This window comes from Pongo abelii, chromosome 20, assembly GCF_028885655.2.
Source record: "Pongo abelii isolate AG06213 chromosome 20, NHGRI_mPonAbe1-v2.0_pri, whole genome shotgun sequence".
NCBI classification, from domain to species: Eukaryota; Metazoa; Chordata; class Mammalia; order Primates; family Hominidae; genus Pongo; species Pongo abelii.
The window spans coordinates 48397929-48420106 of NC_072005.2; the positions used below are offsets into that span (position 1 = coordinate 48397929).

Sequence of the window (22178 nt, forward strand, 5' to 3'; positions counted from 1 at the left end):
CAACATGGAGAAACCCCATCTCTACTAAAAATACAAAAATTAGCCAGGCGTGATGATGGGCGCCTGTAATCTCAGCTACTTGGGAGGCTGAGGCAGGAGAATTGCTTGAACTCGGGAGGCGGAAGTTGCAGTGAGCTGAGATCGTGCCACTGTACTCCAGCCTGGGCGACAAGAGTGAGACTCTGTCTCAAAAAAAAAAAAAAAAAAGAATGACAAGCGTTATGATTAAAGGACAAATTAAGTGTTACAGGAGCATAGGGGAGGGCTTACTAACTCATCCTTGGATGAGAATGCTGAGAACAGAGAAACCTTTTCTTTTCTTCTCTTTTCTTTCTATTTTTAAGAGCTAAGTTCTGAAAGAGGAGTAGAAATTGAGAGGAGGGCCGTCTAGGGAGAGGGAACAACACACGCAAAGTCCGTGATGTGAGGGAGTGCAAAGTCAGTGATGTGTTCAAGGAACTGCAAGTAGCTGAGCCTGTTGTCACAGAGAGTACACAGGCACAGTGATTAGAAATAATCAGGGACCACATTACGAACAGCCTGGTATGCTTGGTGAAGAAATTTAGATTTTATCCTCAAGGTGATGGAGAACTACACCTAGATTTTAGGCAGGGTATTGATGTACCCAACGGGTTCTTCCTGCCTGCTGCACAAATAATGACCACAGCATTGCAGTAAAGAAAGAGTTTATGGGGTGGGACGAAAGAGTTTAATTGACACAAGGCTGGCCACACCACATGGGAGATGGAATTGTTATTCAAATCAGCCTCATCTTCAGCTCATAGGTTAGAGGTTTTTCAAAGGCAGTTTGGGGGAAGGGGTTGGAGTGCTTGCTGCTGATTGGTTTGGGTGGAGATGAAATCATAGGATCTTGAAGCTGCTCTCTTGAGCTGAGTTGCTTCTGGGTAGGGCCACAGGAGTGGAGGTGGCAGGTCCAGGTGGAGCTCTGGGTGTCAGACATGCAAAAAACCTGAAAAGATATCTCAAAAGGCCAATCTACAACAGTGATGTTATGTGCAGGACATATCTGGTGACCAGTCTACAGCTTAGCAGAATTCAAGTTCCTCTTCTCCCCCTAGCCTGATGGCCTTTCATTAGCTTTACAAAGGTGGTTGAGTTTTCGGGAAGGGTTCTTATCATTTAAACTATAAACTAAATGTCTCCCAAAGTTAGTTTAGCCTAAGCATAGGAATGATTAAGGGAAAGGCAAGATGGGGGAGCATGGGTTGGATAAGATCTCTTACTGCTATATTTTTTTCACTGTTATAATTTTTCCAAAGGCAGTGTCATTGACATTAGCAGACTTGTGTTTTAGGGTGATCTCTTTGACTGTCAAAGTGGAGGACAGATTGAATCAATGAGTTAGGGGAAGATGAAGCCCAGAAGCAAGATAAGTTGCGTTAGCTGTGATTGCTGCTTTCTTCTCTGGGATGCCCCTTTCCATCTTTACGGATCTTGCCTGTAGTACCTGCCATAGCACCAGGCAAATAGAAAGCATTTTACATCATGTGTTGGTTAGCTCCACTGCTGTGGCTTGTGCTAACAGTGACTGGGGCACTGATTTGAAAGTGAGCACCCTTTTTCCTGTGATCACAAATCAGGCAAAATTGCTTTCTTGGTTAAAACTGACATGGAAGATATATATACACACACACACACATACACATACACACACACACATATTTTTTGAGACAGAGTCTCACTCAATCGCCCAGGTTGGAGTGCAGTGGTGTGATCTTGGCTCACTGAAGTCTCCACCTCCTGGGTTCAAGCAATTCTTCTGCCTTAGCCTCGTGAGTAGCTGGGATTACAGGCGTGCGCCACCACACCCAGCTAATTTTTGTATTTTCAGTTGAGATGAGGTTTCACCATGTTGGCCAGGCTGGTCTTGAACTCCTGACCTCAAATGATCCCCCTACCTCAGCCTCCCAAAGTGCTGAGATTACAGGCGTGAGCCACCGTGCCTGGCCAGAAGATATGTTTGGCTCTTCTCAAGATGTCTCCATAGGCAATTTCCATTTTGTGAAGAGTCTTTGTTCCAAAGTTGACAGTGGGTTCCTTTAGGTCATAAAACATATTTTTATTCATTTTTGTAGTCCCTGGACTTACCACAATACATGATACATACTAGGCTATGTTAGATATTTGTTTCATGAATTTGAAATTCATGTTTTGTATTTGAAATATGTTTCATGAAATATGCTGTAAATGTTGATTAGGTGCTCAGATTCCCCCTCAAAAGCCTTTTAAATCTAGAGCCTAATGGGGTACTGGGCATATCTAAGGCCTGAGAAGGAGGGAAACTCTAGGAAATAGCAGGAATTAGCAGAATGGAAGTAAGTTACTTCCCAGAAGTATTTAGCAGTTGAACTGAGACAGTTTCAGAAAGATTCTGGGCCAAAGGTTTTTAGAAAGACCTACTGGGGAGATTGGGAAGTTCTGAATTCCATTCGCTACCTACTGTTATACAAATCACTTTTGTTCTTCCTCATATACTTTAAAATACATTTGGCTGGCACAGTGGCTGATGCCTGTAATCCCAACACTTTGGAAGGCCAAGGTAGGAAGATTGCTTGAGGCCAGGAGTCCAAGAGCAGCCTGGGCAACATAGCAAGATATCCATTAAAAAATTAGCCAGGTGTGGTGGCATGCACCTGTTGTCCCAGCTACTTGGGAGGCTGAAGTGAGAGGATCACTTGAGCCCAGGAGGTCAAGGCTGAGTGAGCCATGATTATACCACTGCACTCCAGCCTGGGTGACACAGTGAGACCTTGTCTCTGGAAAAAAAAAAAAAAAAGAATAAAATTGGCAGTGGCCCACACCTATAATCCCAGCACGTTGGGAGGCTAAAGTGGGAGGATCACTTGAGCCCAGGAGTTCTAGAGCAACCTGAGCAATGTAGTGAGACCTTGTCTTTTTTTTTTTTTTTCCTTTTGAGACAGAGTCTCGTTCTGTCGCTAGGCTGGAGTGCAGTGGTGCGATCTCGGCTCACTGCAACCTCCGCCTCCCGGGTTCAAGCGATTCTCCTGCCTCAGCCTCCCCAGTAGCTGGAACTACAGGCATGCACCACCACACCCAGCTGATTTTTGTATTTTTAGTAGAGACAGGGTTTCACCATGTTGGCCAGGATGGTCTTGATCTCTTGACCTCGTGATCTGCCTGCCTCGGCCTCCCAAAGTGCTAGGATTACAGGCGTGAGCCACCACGCCTGGCCGAGACCTTGTCTTTACAAAAAATAAACAAAATTAGCTGGGCATGGTGGTGCACACCTATAGTTCCAGCTACTTGAGAGGCTGAGGTGAGAGGATCACTTGTGAGCCCAGGAGGTCAAGGCTGCAGTGAGCCGAGATCGTATCACTGCACTCCAGCCTGGGCAACAGAGTGAGACCCCGTCTAAATATAAATAAATAAATAAATAAATAAATAACAGTTAAACTACATGACTTGCCATGGTTTCCTGATTTTTTGTCTTTCTATGTTTCCTTTCTTCGTTAGGAATGTTTTCTCCTTTATGCCATTATCATCACTCTTCAGTGCCCTGCTGAAATGCTTTTTATGAAACCTTATGGAAAAAATAATCTCTCCCTACCGAGGTCATCTCAATTTTTAGACCCCCTTGTGGTACTTAATGCTATCTACCTAGAATTATATATGGGTTATCATTCTTACACTAGAAGGAAGGAATCAGATGTAATTTAGCTATGAGTATTACAGAGTGTCTAGCACAGGTCTTTGTAAATGTTGAATGGACAATGTGGCTGAGCTGTATTACTAACTTAGTGTTATGGTTACTTTTACTTGTCAACCTAGCTGGACCGTGACGTGCCCAGGGATTTGGTCAGACATTATTCTGAGTGTTTTGTTTTGTTTTGTTTTTCCCCAAGATGGAATCTTGCTCTGTTGCCCAGGCTGGAGTGCAATGGCATGATCTCGGCTCACTGCAACCTCCACCTCCCAAGTTCAAGCAATTCTCCTGCCTCAGTCTCCCGAGTAGCTGGGATTATAGGCTCATGCCACCACACCTGGCTAATTTTTGTATTTTTAGTAGAGACGGGGTTTCTACATGTTGGCCAGGCTGGTCTTGAACTCCTGACCTCATGATCCTCCCAAAGTGCTGGATTACAGGCCTGAGCCACTGCTCCCGGCCTATTCTGGGTATTTCTGTGAAGATATTTTTGCATGAGATTAAAATTTAAATTGATAGATTGAATAAAGTAGATTGCTCTCCCTAATATGGGTGGGCCTCATCCAACCAGTTGAAGGCCTGAATAGAACAAAAAGACTTATCCTCCCTTGAGTAAAGGAATTACTCCTGCCTGACCACTTTCAAACTGGGATATTGGCTTCTTCCTGTCTCCAAACTCAAACTGAATCATCAGCTCTTGAGCCTTGCTGGCCTTTCGACTGAAACTATACAACCAGCTCTCTTGGGTCTCTAGCTTTCCAGTTCACCCTGAAGCTCTTGGGACTTGTCAGCCTCCATAATTGTGTGAAACAATTCTTTGTAATAAAGCTCTTTTTATATACAAACAGACACACACACATCTTGTTGGTTCTGCTTCTCTGGAGAACCCTACTACACTTGGGTTCTAAATGTTAGAAATATCCCAGGGAAGGGAAAAGAGTCCTATCTACCATTCCTGGCACAGGATTAACATGAGGCACACTTTAAAAATGATGCTTACCTTTGATATCTTTTCATCTCTTGAACCCTTTTTATGAACTCTTCTCCCTCTTCTAAGATTTAAGGTATATAGGACTTTGATGCTACCCTTATCTCTCTACTTTAATATCTGATCCAGGCCTATCTTGTTCCTCATTTATGGCCCAAATTTCCTTTGCTTTTGAGTCATTTTCCCAGTCCTACCCCATTCCCATTAAAGCTCCCAACTCAGTGTGTTAGATGGAAGCTGGATGGTGAGGGAAAAGCAGTTTGTACAAGTGATTCATGTATAGCTGAAAGCTCTGTAATCTTCTCAGAATCATTTGCTAAATGAATTGGATGAAATACCATGTAGTTTAATAAAGTGGGATGAAAATTTTAGGCAGAGTGGGGGTAAAATCTTTGAGTAACTGCCCAATGGGAGTTACTCAACCCTACCTGGAGTCAGTCCTAGGGTTAGCATTCCTGTGGGCTTACTGCTTTGACAGATTCTTCCCTTTTCCATCTTTGAAAACAGTTTCGCCAGGGGCGGTGGCTCACGCCTGTAATCCTAGCACTTTGGGAGGCTGAGGAGGGTGGATCACCTGTGGTAGGGAATTCGAGACCAGCCTGACCAACATGGAGAAACCTTGTCTCTACAAACAATATGAAATTAACTGGGCGTGGTAGTACATACCTGTAATCCCAGCTACTCAGGAGGCTGAGGCAGGAGAATCGCTTGAACCCGGGAGGCAGAGGTTGCGGTGAGCGGAGATCGCACCATTGCACTCCAGCCTGGGCAACAAGAGACTCCGTCTCAAAAAAAAAAAAAAGAAACCACAGTTTCTCTCAAAACATTAATAAACAAGCACTCCCACAGAAGTAGCAATTAGCAATGGAGATTCTACTGCTAACATAAGAAGAGAGAAAGAAGGAAACCATTAGCAGTCTCCACTGGATTTTTCTAAGTTGGCAATTATTTATAGTTTTGAAAGTCCTATTTTAGAAGAATATGATTTGTTTAAAAGATGATGAGCAAATCAGTAGTTTTATATGATATGTGGTCATAAGCAGAGAAAAGACCTGGTTATAGGAGAGCAGATTTTAACGCGGTATGGAGGCACTATGTTTGAAATGTTGGTAAGTCAAATCTGTCCTGAAGCTGGTCTGGCTTAAAATACTTAGGATCTATCTTATCTTCAGCTAGCTCTTCCCTTCCAGATTTTGAAACCAGCGCAATTGTCCCACAGGACTAATGTTTACAGGTTTTTTGAATAAACATAGAAATTGACCTTCCCTAGTCTTAGAACTCTAAACTTGTATCTGTCTCATCTGAGTTCCTTCCTTAGGAAACCTACCCTCAGGCAAGGAACTGAAACTCATCAGATCCTCACACCCAGACAATGAGATACCAGACTCCTCATCCATCCTGACTGCTTCGCTACCCCTCCCTAATTTCTGTTTTCCCACCTTCCCTGCTATATAAACTCCCCAGTTTCAGTCTGTCAGAGACTGATTTGAGACTTTATCTCCTGTTGTCCTTCACCGCAGCACCCGATTCAAGCCCTCCTTCCTGGAAATACTTGTTGACTCAGTGACTGGCATTCTATGCAGCAAACCGCAGGACTAGATTGAATGCCTCGTATTTCAGTAATAATTTCCTGTGAGAAGGAAGGAAGTAGTTAGAAGAAAGAGCATGATCATAATAGGAAACTAAAAACTCTGCATCTATTTCAATATTTTAATATTTAAATATATTTAAGCGTGTCTTATATTAAAAAATCCCCTTTTTGAACTCAACTTCTCTTACTGGCTTCTACCATATCACTCTCTTCTTTTTTTAGAAACTAACATTTATTTATTTATGGTTGTTATTTTTTTTTTGAGATAGTATCTCGCTCTGTTGCCCAGGCTGGAGTGCAGTGTTGCAATCTCGGTTTACCGCAACCTCCTCCTACCGAGTTCAAGCAATTCTCCTGCCTCAGCCTCTCAAGTGGCTGGGACTACAGGCATGTACCACCACGCCTGGCTAATTTTTGTATTTTTAGTAGAGATGGGGTTTCACCATATTGGCCATGCTGGTCTCAAACTCCTGACCTCAGGTGATCCGCTTGCCTCGGCCTCCCAGGTTGCTGGGATTACAGGCTTGAGCCACTGTACCTGCCCTAAACTAATACTTAAAAAGAGTTTATAGTTACTATCTCCATTTACTTATCTCCCATCTACTCCTGAGCATCCTAGAGTAGATTTATTCCCGTTGTGCAACCAAAACTACTCTTATCAGCGTCGCCAATGATGACACAGTTGCAAAATAGAATGACCCTTTTTCACCCTTGTTTTACTTGGCGTTGCAGCACACTTACCACAGTCTGCCAGTGCTTTGCTTTGGAACTGCTGCTCTGGCCCTCACACTGTTGGGTTCTCTTCTACCTCTCTGGCCGTTCCTTTTGAGTTTTCCTTACCACCTTCTCTGATGTGTCCATTCCATTCCTTAAATATCATTGGTCTTTAGGGTTCTGTCCTTATGTCCTCTTCTCTTTCTATATACTCATGCTCCCTCTGTGACTTCAGTTATAATTGATACCTGATGAATGGCCCATCTCTGTCTCTGTCTCTTTTTTTTTTTTTTTTTTTTGAGACGGTGTCTCACTCTGTCGCCCAGGCTGGAATGCAGTGGCGTGATCTTGGCTCACTGCAACCTCTGCCTCCCGGGTTCATGCCATTCTCCTGCCTCAGCCTCCCGAATAGCTGGTACTACAGGTGCCCACCACCACGCCTGGCTAACTTTTTGTATTTTTAGTAGAGACGGGGTTTCACTGTGTTAGCCAGGATGGTCTCGATCTCCTGACCTTATGATCTGCCCGCCTCAGCCTCCCAAAGTGCTGGGATTACAGGCGTGAGCCATCGCGCCGGCCATCTCTCTCTCTCTTTAAACAGAGATGGGGTCTTACTCTTTCGCGCAGGCTAGAATGCAGTGGTGCGATCATAGCTCACTATAACTTTTAACTCCTGGACTCAAGCAATCCTTCCACTTTAGCACCCCAAAGTGCTGGGATTACAGGTGTGAACCACTGTGCCCAGCTAATTTTTTTTTTTGAGACGGAGTCTCGTTCTGTTGCAGTGGCGCGATCTCAGCTCACTGCAAGCTCCGCCTCCCGGGTTCACTCCATTCTCCTGTCTCAGCCTCCCTAGTAGCTGGGACTACAGGTGCCCGCCACCACGACCAGCTAATTTTTTTGTATTTTTAGTAGAGACGGGGTTTCACTGTGTTAGTCAGGATGGTCTTGATCTCCTGACCTTGTGATCTGCCCACCTCGGCCTCCCAAAGTGCTGGGATTACAGGCATGAGCCACCGCGCCCGGCCAACTGTGCCCAGCTAATTAAAAACTTTTTTTTTTTTTTTGTTAGAGACAGAGTCTCGCTATGTTGCACAGGCTGATGTTGAACTCCCCTGGCTTCGAGCTATTCAGCTACCTAAGCCTTTCAAAGGGCTGGGGTTATAGGTGTGAGCCACTGTGCCTGTCCTCCATCTCTCTCGTTCTCTTCTCTCTCACGCTCTCTCTCTTTTTTTTTTTTTTTTTGAGACAGAGTCTCCCTCTGTCGCCCAGGCTGGAGTGCAGTGGCATGATCTCTGCTCACTGAAACCTCTGCCTCCCGGGTTCAAGCGATTCTCCTGCCTCAGCCTCCCAGGTAGCTGAGATTACAGGTGCCCACCACCACACCTGGCTAGCTTTTGTATTTTTAGTAGAGACAGCATTTCGCCATGTTGGCCAGGCTGGTCTCAAACTACTGACCTCAAGTGATCTGCCTGCCTTGGCCTCCCAAAGTGCTGGAATTACAGGCATGAGCCACTGCACCCAGCCCTCCATCTCTCTGGAATTGTATATCTCAACAGTTTATTGGACATCTGCCTTTGAATATGCAACAATGTCCAAAAAAACTGAATTTATCTTGCCTCTAAACCTAATTGTTTAAAACAAAATTTTAGCCAGGTGCAGCAGCTCACACCTGTAATCCCAGCACTTTTGGGAGGCTGAGGCGGGAGGATTGCTTGAGTCCAGGAGTTTGTGACCAAGCAAAGAATAAGACCCCATTTCTATTTAAAGAGAGACAGAGATGGCCGGGTGCGATGGCTCATGCCTGTGACCTGGGCAACATAATGAAACCTCATGTCTTAAAAAATTAGCTGGGCATGGTGGCATGTGCCTATAGTACCAGGTACTCAGGAGGTCGGGATTGCTTGAGCCCCGGAGGTTGAGTCTGCAGTGAACTGTGATCACACGACTGCACTGTAGCCTGGGTGACAGAGTGAGACCCTGTCTCAAAAAATTAAAAAAAAAATTTCAGTGGATGGTACCCCACAATGATCCACACCAGAAATCTGGCCACCGTCTTTGATTACTCTTTTATCACCCCCACATCTAGTCAATCACTCAGTCTTGACAATACTACCTGCTAAATATCTCTCAAGCTGTCCACTTCTTTTTCCAACCTTACACTACTGATTCAGGCATTTCCTTTTCTAGATCACTGCAGCAGCCTTCTCTCTGATTCCACTTTTTTGTCTTCAGTCTAATTCCATGCCACTCTAATTCATTTTCTGCAGTGTGGGTGAAGTGGATGCATGAAACCAAATTCTAATCACATTTTCCCTAATATTAAAGCCCTTTAAATCGTTCTCTGTTGCCCTCAGGATGCACTTTGATCTCTTCAATAGGGCCCCCAAGCTTTTTTTTTTTTTTGTCATATTACAAATTTAAAAGAACTCAGTCTTCTCTAGCTTCATCTGTGCTAATCCTGCCCCCACCTTACCCCCATTCTTGTACTCCAGGTATACAACACATACTATAATTCCTTAGATACCTCTGTTCTCTATTGTGTCCGGGCCTTTGCACTTATTCTGTCTGCCTAGAATGCTCCTGTTATGCCTCTTTCTTATCAACTTTAGTTATCTTTGGTTTAGACATCCCTTCTTCTGTGCTATGCTATGCTAACACCCCAACCCCAGGTCATGCTTCTGAAGTACCCAGTACTTACCCCTGTGTAGCGCTTACCATGCCCTCTCAAGATTACCTGGTGAATGTAGTGTAAGCATTTTGTATGCAGGGACTACATGTCTCACTGTTGAATCCTGGGTCCTAGAAAAGTAGCTATCACATAATAGATGCTCAGTAAATACACATCGTTACTATGGCTATGTTTCTCATTAAATCAATTAAACAAGTGGTACAAAGCTGGTAGGGAATGACCAAAAATGAGGTCCTAGGCCTCGATGTTAGGTTTTTTTTTTTTTAAAAGTAAAGTCAAAGTTCAGATTATTGCAGTTTTACAGGTTGGCTATGGGTCTTAATGGGCTTATGGGATATTACAACTGAATCTAAACTCTGTCCAGCTGGTACAGTCTTTATCTAGGCTTCAATGTTCTTTTTTTTTTTCTTAAAAAAAAGCTTTATTGAGGTTTAATTTATATGCCATACCACTTACCCATTTAAAGTATATTCCTCAATGATTTTTTTTCAGAGCAAGAGTGGAAGTTTATTTTATTTTATTTTTATTTATTTATTTTTTTAAAAAATGGCCATGCATCTGCTCTTTAATGTTTTCCTGTGATATATTAAAATAAAAACAAAGTTTCAGTCTCTTCACAAGAAGTAATTTATATTCTCTGAATTTTTTCAGCCACAACAACTGGATTCTCTTTTCTGATTTTTGCTGCAGCTTCTGCTTTGTAATCATACGGACAGTTGTGCTTGTCAGAGTAACAGTGAAGTCCACAAAACAAATTTCCACATCGGCAGTCAAACCCTGTAAGACCAACTTTCTTTCTGCACATGAAACATCTGTTTTTCTTTGGTTTGGGCAATTCAGGAGCTTTTTCTTCACTCTGAGAAGTACTGGGCTGAGAAACTGATGGACTGGGCTGAGTGACAACTGGCTCTGACATCTCTGTTTTTGGGGTATTTTGTCCTCTGTTGAAATGCTCATTTCTGTCATTTGCTGAGTTACAGGCAAGGCAGCCACAGTCACATTTCTTGATTTTTCAGATGTGCTGCCAGCAGCACCTTCACAGTTGTTTAAGCTAGTGTCTGCTCTCTGTACAGATGCAGAATCTGAGGTTGGAACCACTAGCTGTCCCCATTGGGCTCATTCTGCCACTATTCTGCTGCCTCTGAAGATGTTCTTTGTAGCAAACTGAACACATTCCATTTCTCCTAGGATTTCCATAAAAGCCACATCCTGTGCTACACAGCATGGGCCCCGGGGTCTGGTTGGTCTCCTGAGCCATATTTTTCTGCCAGGTCTGAGTTCCAACCATCCTCATGGCCAAAGGGATTTTATTTTATTTTTAAGATGGAGTCTTGCTCTTGTTGCCCAGGGTGGAGTGCAATGGTGTGATTTCGGCTCACTGCAACCTCTGCCTCCTGGGTTCAAACAATTCTCCTGCCTCAGCCTCCTGAGCAGCTGGGATTACAGGCGCCTGCCACCACACCCAGCTAATTTTTTGTTTGTATTTTTAGTAGAGACGGGGTTTCACCATGTTGGCCAGGCTGGTCTCCAACTCCTGACCTCAGGTGATCCACCCACCTCGGCTTCCCAAAGTGCTTGGGATTACAGGTGTAAGCCACCGCGCCTGGCCGGAAGTTTATTTTTAAAAGGCTTTAGAAAATAAAAAAAGAGAAAGTATGCTTGGAAGACACCCAAGTGTGTGACTTGAAGAACAAGTGCCTGATTTTTAGTATAGTCACAGAATTGTGTAACTGTCACCATAATCAGTCTTCAGAACATATTCATCACCCCAACAAGAAACCCCATACCCATTAGTAATCGCTCCTTTTTTCACCCCACCCTTCAGCCTCCTCTCTCCAGCCCTTGGGAACCCTAATCTACTTTTTTGTTTCTGTGAACTTGCCTATTCTCAATATTTCATATAAATGGAATAATATGTGTTCTTGTGACTGGCTTCTTTCACTTAGCATAATATTTTCAAGCTTTATCCATGTTGTATCATGTATCAATACTTTATTTCTTTTTATTTTTTACTTAAAATTTTTTTCCTATACAGATGAAGTCTCACTGTATTACCCAGGCTGAAGTCTCACTGTATTACCCAGGCTGGTCTCAAACAACTGGGCTCAAGCGATCCTCCCACCTTGGCCTTTCAGATTGTTGAGATTATAGGTGTGAGCCACTGTGCCCAGCCCCGTTTCTTTTTATTGCCAAATAATCTTCCATTGTATGTATATACCACGTTTTGTAAGTCCCTTCATCAGTTGGTGGACATTTGAGTTGTTTCTGCTTTTGGCTATTAACAAACAATGCTGCTTATGAACATTTTTTTTTTTTTTTCTCTAAGACATGGAGTCTTGCTTGGCTCACTGAAACCTCCGCCTTTCCAATTCAAATGATTCTCCTGGCCCAGCCTCCTGAGTAGCTGGGATTACAGGTGCACACAACTACACCCAGCTAATATTGGTATTTTTAGTAGAGACAGGGTTTCACCATGTTGGCCAGGCTGGTCTTGAACTCCTGAGCTCAAGTGATCTGCCCACCTCAGCCTCCCAAAGTGCTGAGATTACAGGGGTGAGCCATCAAGCCCAGCCATGGACATTTGTATATGAGTTTTTGTATAGACATGTTTTTATTTCTCTTGGTTATATACCTAGGAGTGGAATTGTTGGGTCATATTATTACCAGAATGGGGTCCTGATCAAGTCCCCGAGAGAGGGTTCTTGGATCTTACACAGGAAAGAAGTCAGGGTAAGTCCGTAGAGTAAAGTGAAAGCAAGTTTATTAGAGAAGAAACAAAAGAATGACTGGTCCATAGGCAGAGCAGCCCTGAGGGCTGCTGGTTGGATATTTTTATGGTTATTTCTTGATTATATGCTACATATGGGGTGGATTATTCATGAGTTTTCCAAGAAAGGGGTGGTGATTTCTTGGAACTGAGGGTTCCTTTTCCTTTTTGACCATTTACGGTGACTTCTAGACATTGCCATGGTATTTGTAAACTGTCATGGCACTGGTGGGAGTGTCTTCTAGCATGGTCACACATTATAATTAGTGTATAAAGAGCAATGAGGACAACCAGAAGTCAGTTCCATCTTTATCTTGGTTTGGGCGTGTTTTGGCCAGCTTCTTTACTGCATCCTGTTTTATCAGTGGGGTCTTTGTGCCTGTATCTTGTGCTGACCTCCTATCTCATCCTGCAACTAAGAATGCCTAATCTGGGAATGCAGCCCAGCAGGTCTCAGCTTTATTTTACCCAGACCCTGTTCAAGATGGAGTTGCTCTGGTTCAAACACCTCTGACATATTTCCTCCCTCCTTTTTACAAGGGGATCTTTAATCCTAAGGATTGCAGAGGGCCAAAGATCCCATCCACTGTAACTTCTTTAGGCTGAATAGGGGCAATGATACTCCTGCCTATTAGGGTCTCTTGTATCCAGGGTAGAGAGGAGCTCAGTCAGAAAGCCTCAGTAAGGTGAGGGCCCTTCATAACTCTGAGTTCTGACAAAAGGTGATATCTGAAAGATTAATAAGTGCTCAATTTAAGAAAACATTGAATAAGCTTATCTTGCATTTTTACACAAAGAATATGACACCAATATATTCCACAAAAGTAAAGCGAAATAAGTAAAATTATTCCAAGTGAACTAAATAAGAAAGCTTTTCAAGAACGGGGCAGTTGTTGGAACCAAGCTGATACAGAGTCACTAGCTGATTCCAATACATGCCCAGAATTAAGATATTGATCCAGATTTTTACATTACCTTCGCCTTTTGTTTCTTCTGAGCAGCAGCCAGAGATCACTGGTTGGTTCATAGGAAGAAGCAGAGTCAGTCTCAATTGCAGGAAAAACTAAAAAAGCAACAGATGAGACTAGAATCTAATAACAGGTGTATCACAGTTTTTGAAAAATAATTTTTCTCTAATTTCCATTTTTATTAAAAACAAATCATGGTAGGACTCATTTATTTGCAAACTAAGTTTTAGTCTTATTATATTGGGTCTGATTATTTGTATAAAGTACAGCAAGAGTAATTATTTGCCATATAGGCTCTTTTTAAATTGGATTTGATGGAACTTTGTTCCATAAGGAATCTCAGATTAGAGCTTTTAAAGCACTGATCCCAGCCATGGGTTTGTACCTTCAAATACTTGTATGAATTGGGTACATTTCTCTCCTCTCAATTTCCCAGGATAATTGGGACTCCTGGGCCAGAAAGTGACATGTTTGTCCAGGTGTGGTGGTCACACCTGTAACCCCAGCACTTTTGGAGGCTGAGATGGGTTGATCACTTGATGTCAGGAGTTTGAGACCAGCCTGGCCAACATGGTGAAAACCCTGTCTCTACTAATAATACAAAAAAATATTTAGCTGGGCATGGTGGCACATGCCTGTAATCCCAGCTGCTCGGAGGCTGAGGCAGGAGAATCACTTGAACCTGGGAGGTGGAGGTTGCAGTAAGCCAAGATCATATCACTGCACCCCAGCCTGGGTGACAGAGTGAAACACTCTCTCAAAAAAAAAAAAAAAGTGACATTCTTTAGAAAGTGACATTCTTTACTTACCACAGGTCAGGATCCCTGTACAAGGACTGCATAGACAAGGCACGAGGCCAGTTTTCTCAGGGGGCTTTTTCTGACTCTGTAAGTCAACTTTGATTCCTTAAAAGTAGTCTTTTATGAAGTCAAAGCCTTCATAAAAGAACCATTGTCTCCAATGGTGTCCTGTTACGAAAGAAAACAGATTCTTACTGTACTTGTGCAAATATTGCCATAGTTAAGAATACTTACAGTTTCCAAATTTTGGAGAAATGAGGTAGAGAGAAAGAAATATGCTCCAAATTTTCTTTATAGGAATATATTTTACTTGTTAAAAGCTGTAAATAGCTCAAAAGAAAAGTATTCTTGACTCTGAAAAGACAGAAAGGATCAGCAATGTTTTAGGCAAAAAGTCATAAAAAGATTATTTTTGTCTTTTGTTAGTTCAGTCTATGCAATTAGTTCCTGTTTCACTCAACATTTGTGTACACATTAGTTTTCCAAGAGAGTCTTTGAAGTTCTTTCCTCTCTATTTTAATGGCACACTTTCCAAAGTTATCAAAGGCCTGCATTTAAGAGTACTCATCCGAGTCCTATAGCTGATTATAAACTGCCCTTTAAAGAGGATCAAAATAAAACAACAATTGTCTGTGGATGACAAAAATTATTATGGCAGTCATGGTTACTTCTGTGGCATACAACAATTTTACAAAACAATTATAATTATTACTGATAATATACACTAAGTCATATCAGTATTATAGGAGTACAGCATAATTTTGGAAAACATACCAATAACACATTTATACAAATTCACCCCAAAGAAAGCTAAACACTATTTCATATTTGACAATGCTTCCTGTATGATTTTAATATACCAAATAAGCCAAATGTGTCTCTTTTGGACTTTAGGGTACCTAATATCTAAAGGATAAATCAGGTCAGAAAAAGGCAACTTATAATTTGATTTTGGAAAGTTTTCAAATATTAAGGGTTTAAAATACTTGATATAGAACAGAATCCCAGCACACCGTAAGTCATTGAGCCAAAATGATAACTCAAAGATTTTAAAAAGGGAAAAACCTGGCCGGGCATGGTGGCTCACGCCTGTAATCCCAGCACTTTGGGAGGCCGAGGCGGGTGGATCATAAGGTCAGGAGTTTGAGACCAGCCTGGCCAATATGGTGAAACCCCGTCTCACTAAAAATACAAAATATTAGCCAGGCGTGGTGGTGCACGCCTGTAATCCCAGCTACTCAGGAGGCTGAGGCAGGAGATTTGCTTGAACCTGGGAGGCGGAGGTTTCAGTGAGCCAAGATTGTGTCACTGCACTCCAGCCTGGGTGACAGAGCGAGACTCTACCTAAAAAAAAAAAAAAAAAAAGGGGGGAACCTTTACTTATTGACAGAGGGAAGACTTAGCTTTCCAAATAATCTTTCTCTTTTCTTTCATTCTTTTTCCTGTAGTTTATTCAAAAGGCAAACAAAAATCTTTCATTAAAAAAAATTACACAAAAATCTTGTTCAAGAGAGAAAGCCAAGTCTCACCTTTATGTTAGTGTACTATATTGATGTTAAATCCAATTCTTAATAAAACCTAATAGACAAATCTGGTCAGGTGCAATGGCTCATGCCTGTAACCCTAACACTTTGGGAGGCCGAGGCAGGAGAATCACTTGACCCCAGGAGTTCAAGACCAGCCTGGGCAAACAAAGTGAGACCCTGTCTCTTAAAAAAAAAAACTTTTTTTTTTTTTTTTGAGACGGAGTCTCACTCTGTCACCAGGCTGGAGTGCAGTGGTGTGATCTTGGCTCACTGCAATTTCCGCCTCCCAGGTTCATGCCATTCCCCTGTCTCAGCCTCCCGAGTAGCTGGGATTACAGGTGTGCACTGCCACACCGAGCTAATTTTTGTATTTTTAGTAGAGACAGGATTTCACCATGTTGGCCAGGATGGTCTTGAATTCCTGACCTTGCGATCTGCCCGCCTCAGCCTCCTGAAGTGGTGGGATTACAGGCGTGAGCCACGGTGCCTGGCCAAAAAAAAAAAAAATCTTATACACAAATCTGTCTAATCTTAATCGTTTGATCATAAGGTAAGATTCTTATAAACCTTTTATAACTCTTTACAGTTTTTTTTTTTTTGTTAAAGAATAGAACCGTGCTCTAAGAAAGCCATGTTATGCTTTTATTCCAATGTTCAATTTACGGATAAATTGAATAATACCCCTTTAATTTTAGCCAATATCTTCTCATACAGAATTTCTTTTACAACACTAATCTTTCATAAACCTTTCACAACTTACTCAAACATCAGCTTTATCCTATCCTTTAACTCTCTAAATTAGGGGAAAAAACACATCCCTATACTTTCTTGTAATCTTTTACCAAAAACACATTCTACTTTCCTTATATACCTTGCATGTAAAACTGTTTCTCTAGTGGTCTCAATTACATATGTTACAATGTTAACTCTTAGCAACTTTTATTTTTGGTGAAAGATCTGGTAAGTAAGCAATTTTATTTATGTACCAGATGTGTAGCCTAGGACACCAGACAGAAATGCAGATAAGGTCTGACTATTTCCAACATAGTTGAGGGCATGGATAACTCCGTATGTCCCCAGGCCTTACCTAGAATCTAGCTACAAAGCAGGTAAGTTGTACAAGTATCAAAAGCCAAAGAAGTAGTTTATAACCTTAAACCATCTAGCAAAGATAGTATTTGACCTGCCTAATTTAGACTAAATGTCTAAGTTTTGAAGATGTTTTTATTTTACCAATAATCTTGAAAAGTGTCTTTATTTCATAAAGATTACTAAAGTCATGTGAACTAAAAGGCATTAAAGTTTTTATTTTTCTGACAAAATATTTGATTTCAGCACTTATTTTTCTGAAAGCCAATTAATTGGAGCTTTTTATATAAATACCACACACACAACACATATAAATACACAGACAAGAAAAACAAAAACAAGAACAAAAAGCAAAACTTAGATACACAGACAGAAGCAGAACCAATAGTTGTAAGATTTTTCATTTGTCAGTTTTTAAGTTTTTCTTTCCCATTTTATGAACCCTGTCATGACTTACACAGACCATCTAGACTTTCTAACTTGTCTTATATTTCCCTTTTTCCTAAATAATCAGTCATTCTACTTTAGGACAAGAATTTACCATACAAGATCTTTTCTCACATAATATTTATTTTCTTTATAACTTTCCTTACCAAAAATACATCTTCATATCCATAACTTTCTTCACACCTCTCTTCCCTACTGTTTTTTTCTCTTTCTACCTTTTTCCTATTTTCTTCTGTCCCCTGTCCTAATTGTCAGCTAAGCAATACTAAATTACATTTCCAAAGGGCCAACTCTTAGATGAAATAAAATAGAGAATTCATATTTTATTCAAACCAAGGAAAAATGTTGTGAATAACAGTTCAGTTAAGACAGCCAGGGCCAGGCGTGGTGGCTTATGCCTGTAATCCTAGCACTTTGGGAGGCCAAGGTGGGTGGATCACCTGAGGTCAGGAGTTTGTGATCAGCCTGGCCAACATGGTGAAACCCCGTCCCTAATAAAAAATACAAAATTAGCTGGACATGGTGGCGGGTGCCTGTAATCCCAGCTACTCGGGAGGCTGAGGCAGGAGAAACACTTGAACCTGGGAGGTGGAGGTTGCAGTGAGCCGAGATTGCACCATTGCACTCCAGCCTTGGAAACAAGAGCAAAACTCTGTCTCAAAAAAAAAAAGAAAAAAAAAGTACAGCTAGGAAAAACATACACTCTTACACATAGAGATTTCTCTAAGGATGTAAGTTAAGTTAATTACTGACTGGCTTTAGGGTGGAGCCTTTTAAAGAACAATGCCAGGAAAGCATGCAGTTTCTAGAGCCTAATAAGCAGACACAGCTGGAAGGCAAAACAGATCCCCAAGAATTAATGGACCCTTTTTTTTTTTTTTTTTTTTTTGATGGAGTCTCGCTCTGTTGCCCAGGCTGGAATGCAGCGGCGCCATCTCGGCTCACTGCAAGCTCCCCCTCCTGGGTTCACACCATTCTCCTGCCTCAGCCTCCCGAGTAGCTGGGAACACAGGCGCCCGCCACCACACCCGGCTACTTTTTTGTATTTTTAGTAGAGATGGGGTTTCACCATGCTAGCCAGGATGGTCTCAAATCTGACCTCGTGATCCGCCTGCCTCGGCCTCCCAAAGTGCTGGGATTACAGGCATGAGCCACCGTGCCCGGCCAAGGGACCCATTTTTGTACTGGATCCTGGATCCCAAAAAAGAGGTAATTAGCCTATCTCCCATGGGAGACTCATCTTTCAGTGGGAGTTGCAGATGTTTCCATACCTTTTAGGTGGCTGAGAGCATGTTTCTCTGATCCAAACATGCAAAGAGCTGAGTATCCCCCCATAACTGCCATTAGCCATCCCTTAAATATATTTCCTACCTAGTTATTACACATGGAGGCTAAAAGCTCTCTCATAATGCAAAGTAATTTCTTTTTTCTTTTTTTTTTTTGAGACAGAGTTTCTCTCTTGTTGCCCAGGCTGGAGTGCAATGGTGCAATCTCAGCTCACTGCAACCTCCGCCTCCCAGGTTCAAGCAATTCTCCTGCCTCAGCCTCCCGAGTAGCTGGGATTATAGGCATGCCCCACCACGCCTGGCTAATTTTGTATTTTTAGTAGAGACGGGGTTTCTCCATGTTGAGGCTGGTCTCAACTCCTGACCTCAGGTGATCCACCTGCCTCGGCCTCCCAAAGTGCTGGGATTACAGGCGTGAGCCACCGCGCCCGGCCAATGCAAAGTAATTTCTGATACCCCCCCAAAAGTCAAAATGTCAGGTAATGCAATGCAACACAGAACAGAGCCTTAGATTTTGAGAGGCATCTATCCGCTTTTATTTTATTTTTTTTGAGACAGAGTCTTGCTCTGTCACCCAGGCTGGAGTGCAGTGGTGTAATCTCAGCTCACTGCAAACTCTGCCTCATGAGTTAAAGCAATTCTCTGTCTCAGCCTCCCAAGTAGCTGGGATTACAGGCGCCTGCCACCATGCTCAGCTAATTTTTGTATTTTTTAGTAGAGGTGAGGTTTCAGTATCTTGGCCAGGCTGGTCTTGAACTCCTGACCTCGTGATCCACCCGCCTCGGCCTCCCAAAGTGCTGGGATTACAGGTGTGAGCCACTGCACCCGGACTATCCACTTTTAATTGCTGGGGTTCCATGAAGAAAAGAGAAGTTTTCCCCAAAATGGGGTCTGTGTCACCCTCTGTTTTTCCCAAGGAGTCCCAGGCTGTTAGAAATTATTTTAGGTCCTCTTATGTGGGCATGAAGGTGGCAAGAATAAAAACTGGAGAAAGAGAATTCAGTTGTCTGAGAAGAAAAAGTTTTTGTTTTTGTTTTTTCCAGACAAGTAAGATCCAAGAAAAAAAACATAAAGGCCTTTAAAACGTATGCATAGCTTGGACATCTGCTTTAAATTAAGCCGGCTTTTAACCAAATCTCTTATTACTAGACTCTAGTTAAGACAAACAGCCAATATTTCTGGCTTTTGGACTTTACCAAAGGTAACTTCCCAGATGAAACCAATAAGTTTTAACTAAGGTTATGACTTAACTGTGGGTGTACCGGGTATTTCCAAAGAGTTGGTAAGCAGTTTTTACAAGATCTAAAATCTCTAAAGGTAGCACAGAGAAAGGAAATTTGAGAAGGGAAGCCAGAAGTTGTTCATGGACGGGGGCACATGTTCTCAGGATCTCCTGAGGGTTATGTCATGGGCAAAAAAAAAAAAAAAAAGTAATAAAAATAAAAAATAGAAAAGAAATTGTTCATGGAGAAGAAGAGAATTAATAAATGGTAAAGGTCACACAAATAAACCAGAAAGGACTTATTCCCCAGGCTGGAAATTGAACCCAGGCCACCATTGTGAAAAGATGAAATCTTAGCTACTGAGCTACAACATTGGGCAGTTTCTGTTATTCTTCCCAGAAGGAGCCTAGAGCAGCCAATTTTGAACTTGCTAAGGCTTTTAACTGCTCAAGATAATTTTTAGGGCTATGACATGAGTCCCCAAATTCCTGCCCTCCAGATGGCAGAGACCAAGAGAAAGTACCATGGTTACAATGTCAGACTCCCAAGGACATAAAACAAGATGAGGGAGAAACCTCATCCAGGTTTTTGGTTTGTTTGTTTTGTTTTTTGGTTTCATTAACCTGTAGCAATTTGTAACTGAACAGCTTTCTGGGGCGGCTTGAACAGAGGGCTTACAGGGGTCCTTGGCCTGCATTCTATCCTATGGTATCTCTTTTTATGACAGAATGACACAGAAAGACAAATTCATATCACAAATTACACTGGATTTGTTACAGCCTAAGATTAGCTTCATAAATCATTTTTCCCAGTAATGAAAACTTTGCAGAGGAGATAAAAAGTGATTTTTACCATACATTCAACTGGTTTCACACAGAGAGAGAGAGGAAAGGGAAGGGAGAGGGAGAAAAGCATTGCTTGCAGCAGGGCAGGGGAGGCAAGGAGCTCAGGGGGGCCAGGGAAAGACCACCCATTGCAGCGACACTGGATCAAATGTTCAGGCAGCTGATCGTCAGTCTTGAAGGGATCTTTTCTGGTGTCTCATTGGCTCTCAAGTTTCCCCCTTTAGGGAGAAAAAAGCTCCCTGTGTCCCACGATCCTGTACATGCCTAATCCTGTCACTCATAGCCTTCAGCAAAGAGCACAAGGCAGATTAATCCAAAGAGAATAGTGGTTAACATCCTGTAGTACCAAATCCATTTTTAACAAAGAACAGTGTTACCAAGGGAGACTTCTAACTCCCTATGTCTTAGGAGGGAGTCTGACCTTCCTAAGTTGAGCCTTTAACCCAAGTTCAGACAAGCATCCTTGCCCTTTACTGTGATGGTCCTTTTAACCCCTTATGCCTGCCTGCCTGCCTGCCTGCCTGCCTGCCTGCCTTCCTTCCTTCCTTCCTTCCTTCCTTCCTTCCTTCCTCCCTCCCTCTCTCCCCCTTTCCCTCCCTTCCTTCCATCTTCCTTCCTCCCTCCCTCCCTCCCTCCTTTCCTTCCTTTTCTCTTTTAATATATAAAAATTTTTGGCTAATCTTCTCTGTATCATTCCAATTTTAGTATATGTGTTACTGAAGCGAGCACAACCCGCTATGTCTTAGGAGGTATTCTAACACTTTCAGGTTGGGCCTCTAACCTAACTTTGTCCTTTACCCAGGATAGAATGTACCCCAGCACTTACCCAAAGTCAGCCAATTGGTGCTGTGTGGATAATTTTCCTTTGGAGTGGGGGGTCTCTCCAGTATTGTCCCTTCATTGTTCCCTGGAAGATGTTATGGGAAATGGGTCCCAATCCAGACCCCAAGAGAGGGTTCTTGGATCTTGCACAAGAAAGAATTCAGGGCAAGTCCATAAAGTGAAAGCAAGTTTATTAGAGAAGTAAAGAAACAAAAGAATGGCTACTCCATAGGCAGAGCAGCCCTGATTGCTGCTAGTTGGCTATTTTAATGGTTATTTTTTGATCATATGCTAAATATAGGGTGGATTATTCATGAGTTTTCCAAGGAAGGGGCAGGGATTTCTCAGAACTGAGGGCTCCTCTTTTTTTTTTTAGACCATATAGGGTAACTTCCAGACATTGCCATGGCCTTTGCAAACTGCCATGGTGCTGGGGGGAGTGTCTTCTAGCATGCTAATACATTATAATTAGTGTATAATGAGCAGTGAGAGCAACCAGAGGTCAGTTTCATCGCTATCTTGTTTTTGGTGGGTTTTGACCACCTTCTTTACTGCATCCTGTTTTATCAGCAGGGGATTTGTGACCTGTATCTTGTGTTGACCTTCTAGCTAGCTCTTCCTGCAGCTAAGAATGCCTAACCTCCTGGGAATGCAGCCCAGCAGGTCTCAACCTCCTTTTACCCAGCCCCAGTTCAATATGGAGTTGCTCTGGTTTGAAAACCTCTGATAGTATGG

General features: G+C 42.4%; 1 protein-coding gene, 1 long non-coding RNA gene and 1 pseudogene across 2 annotated transcripts in view; 2 read left to right on the top strand and 1 right to left on the bottom strand.

Annotated features, from left to right (window-relative positions):
• Positions 1 to 22178, top strand: part of LOC103888610 (CEA cell adhesion molecule 6) — a 913736-nt gene that overhangs the window by 726712 nt on the left and 164846 nt on the right. The window lies entirely within an intron of this gene.
• LOC129051986 (uncharacterized) overlaps positions 1 to 22178 on the top strand; it is an 80883-nt gene that overhangs the window by 29771 nt on the left and 28934 nt on the right. The window lies entirely within an intron of this gene.
• LOC100447662 (AN1-type zinc finger protein 5-like) lies at positions 10284 to 10933 on the bottom strand (annotated as a pseudogene).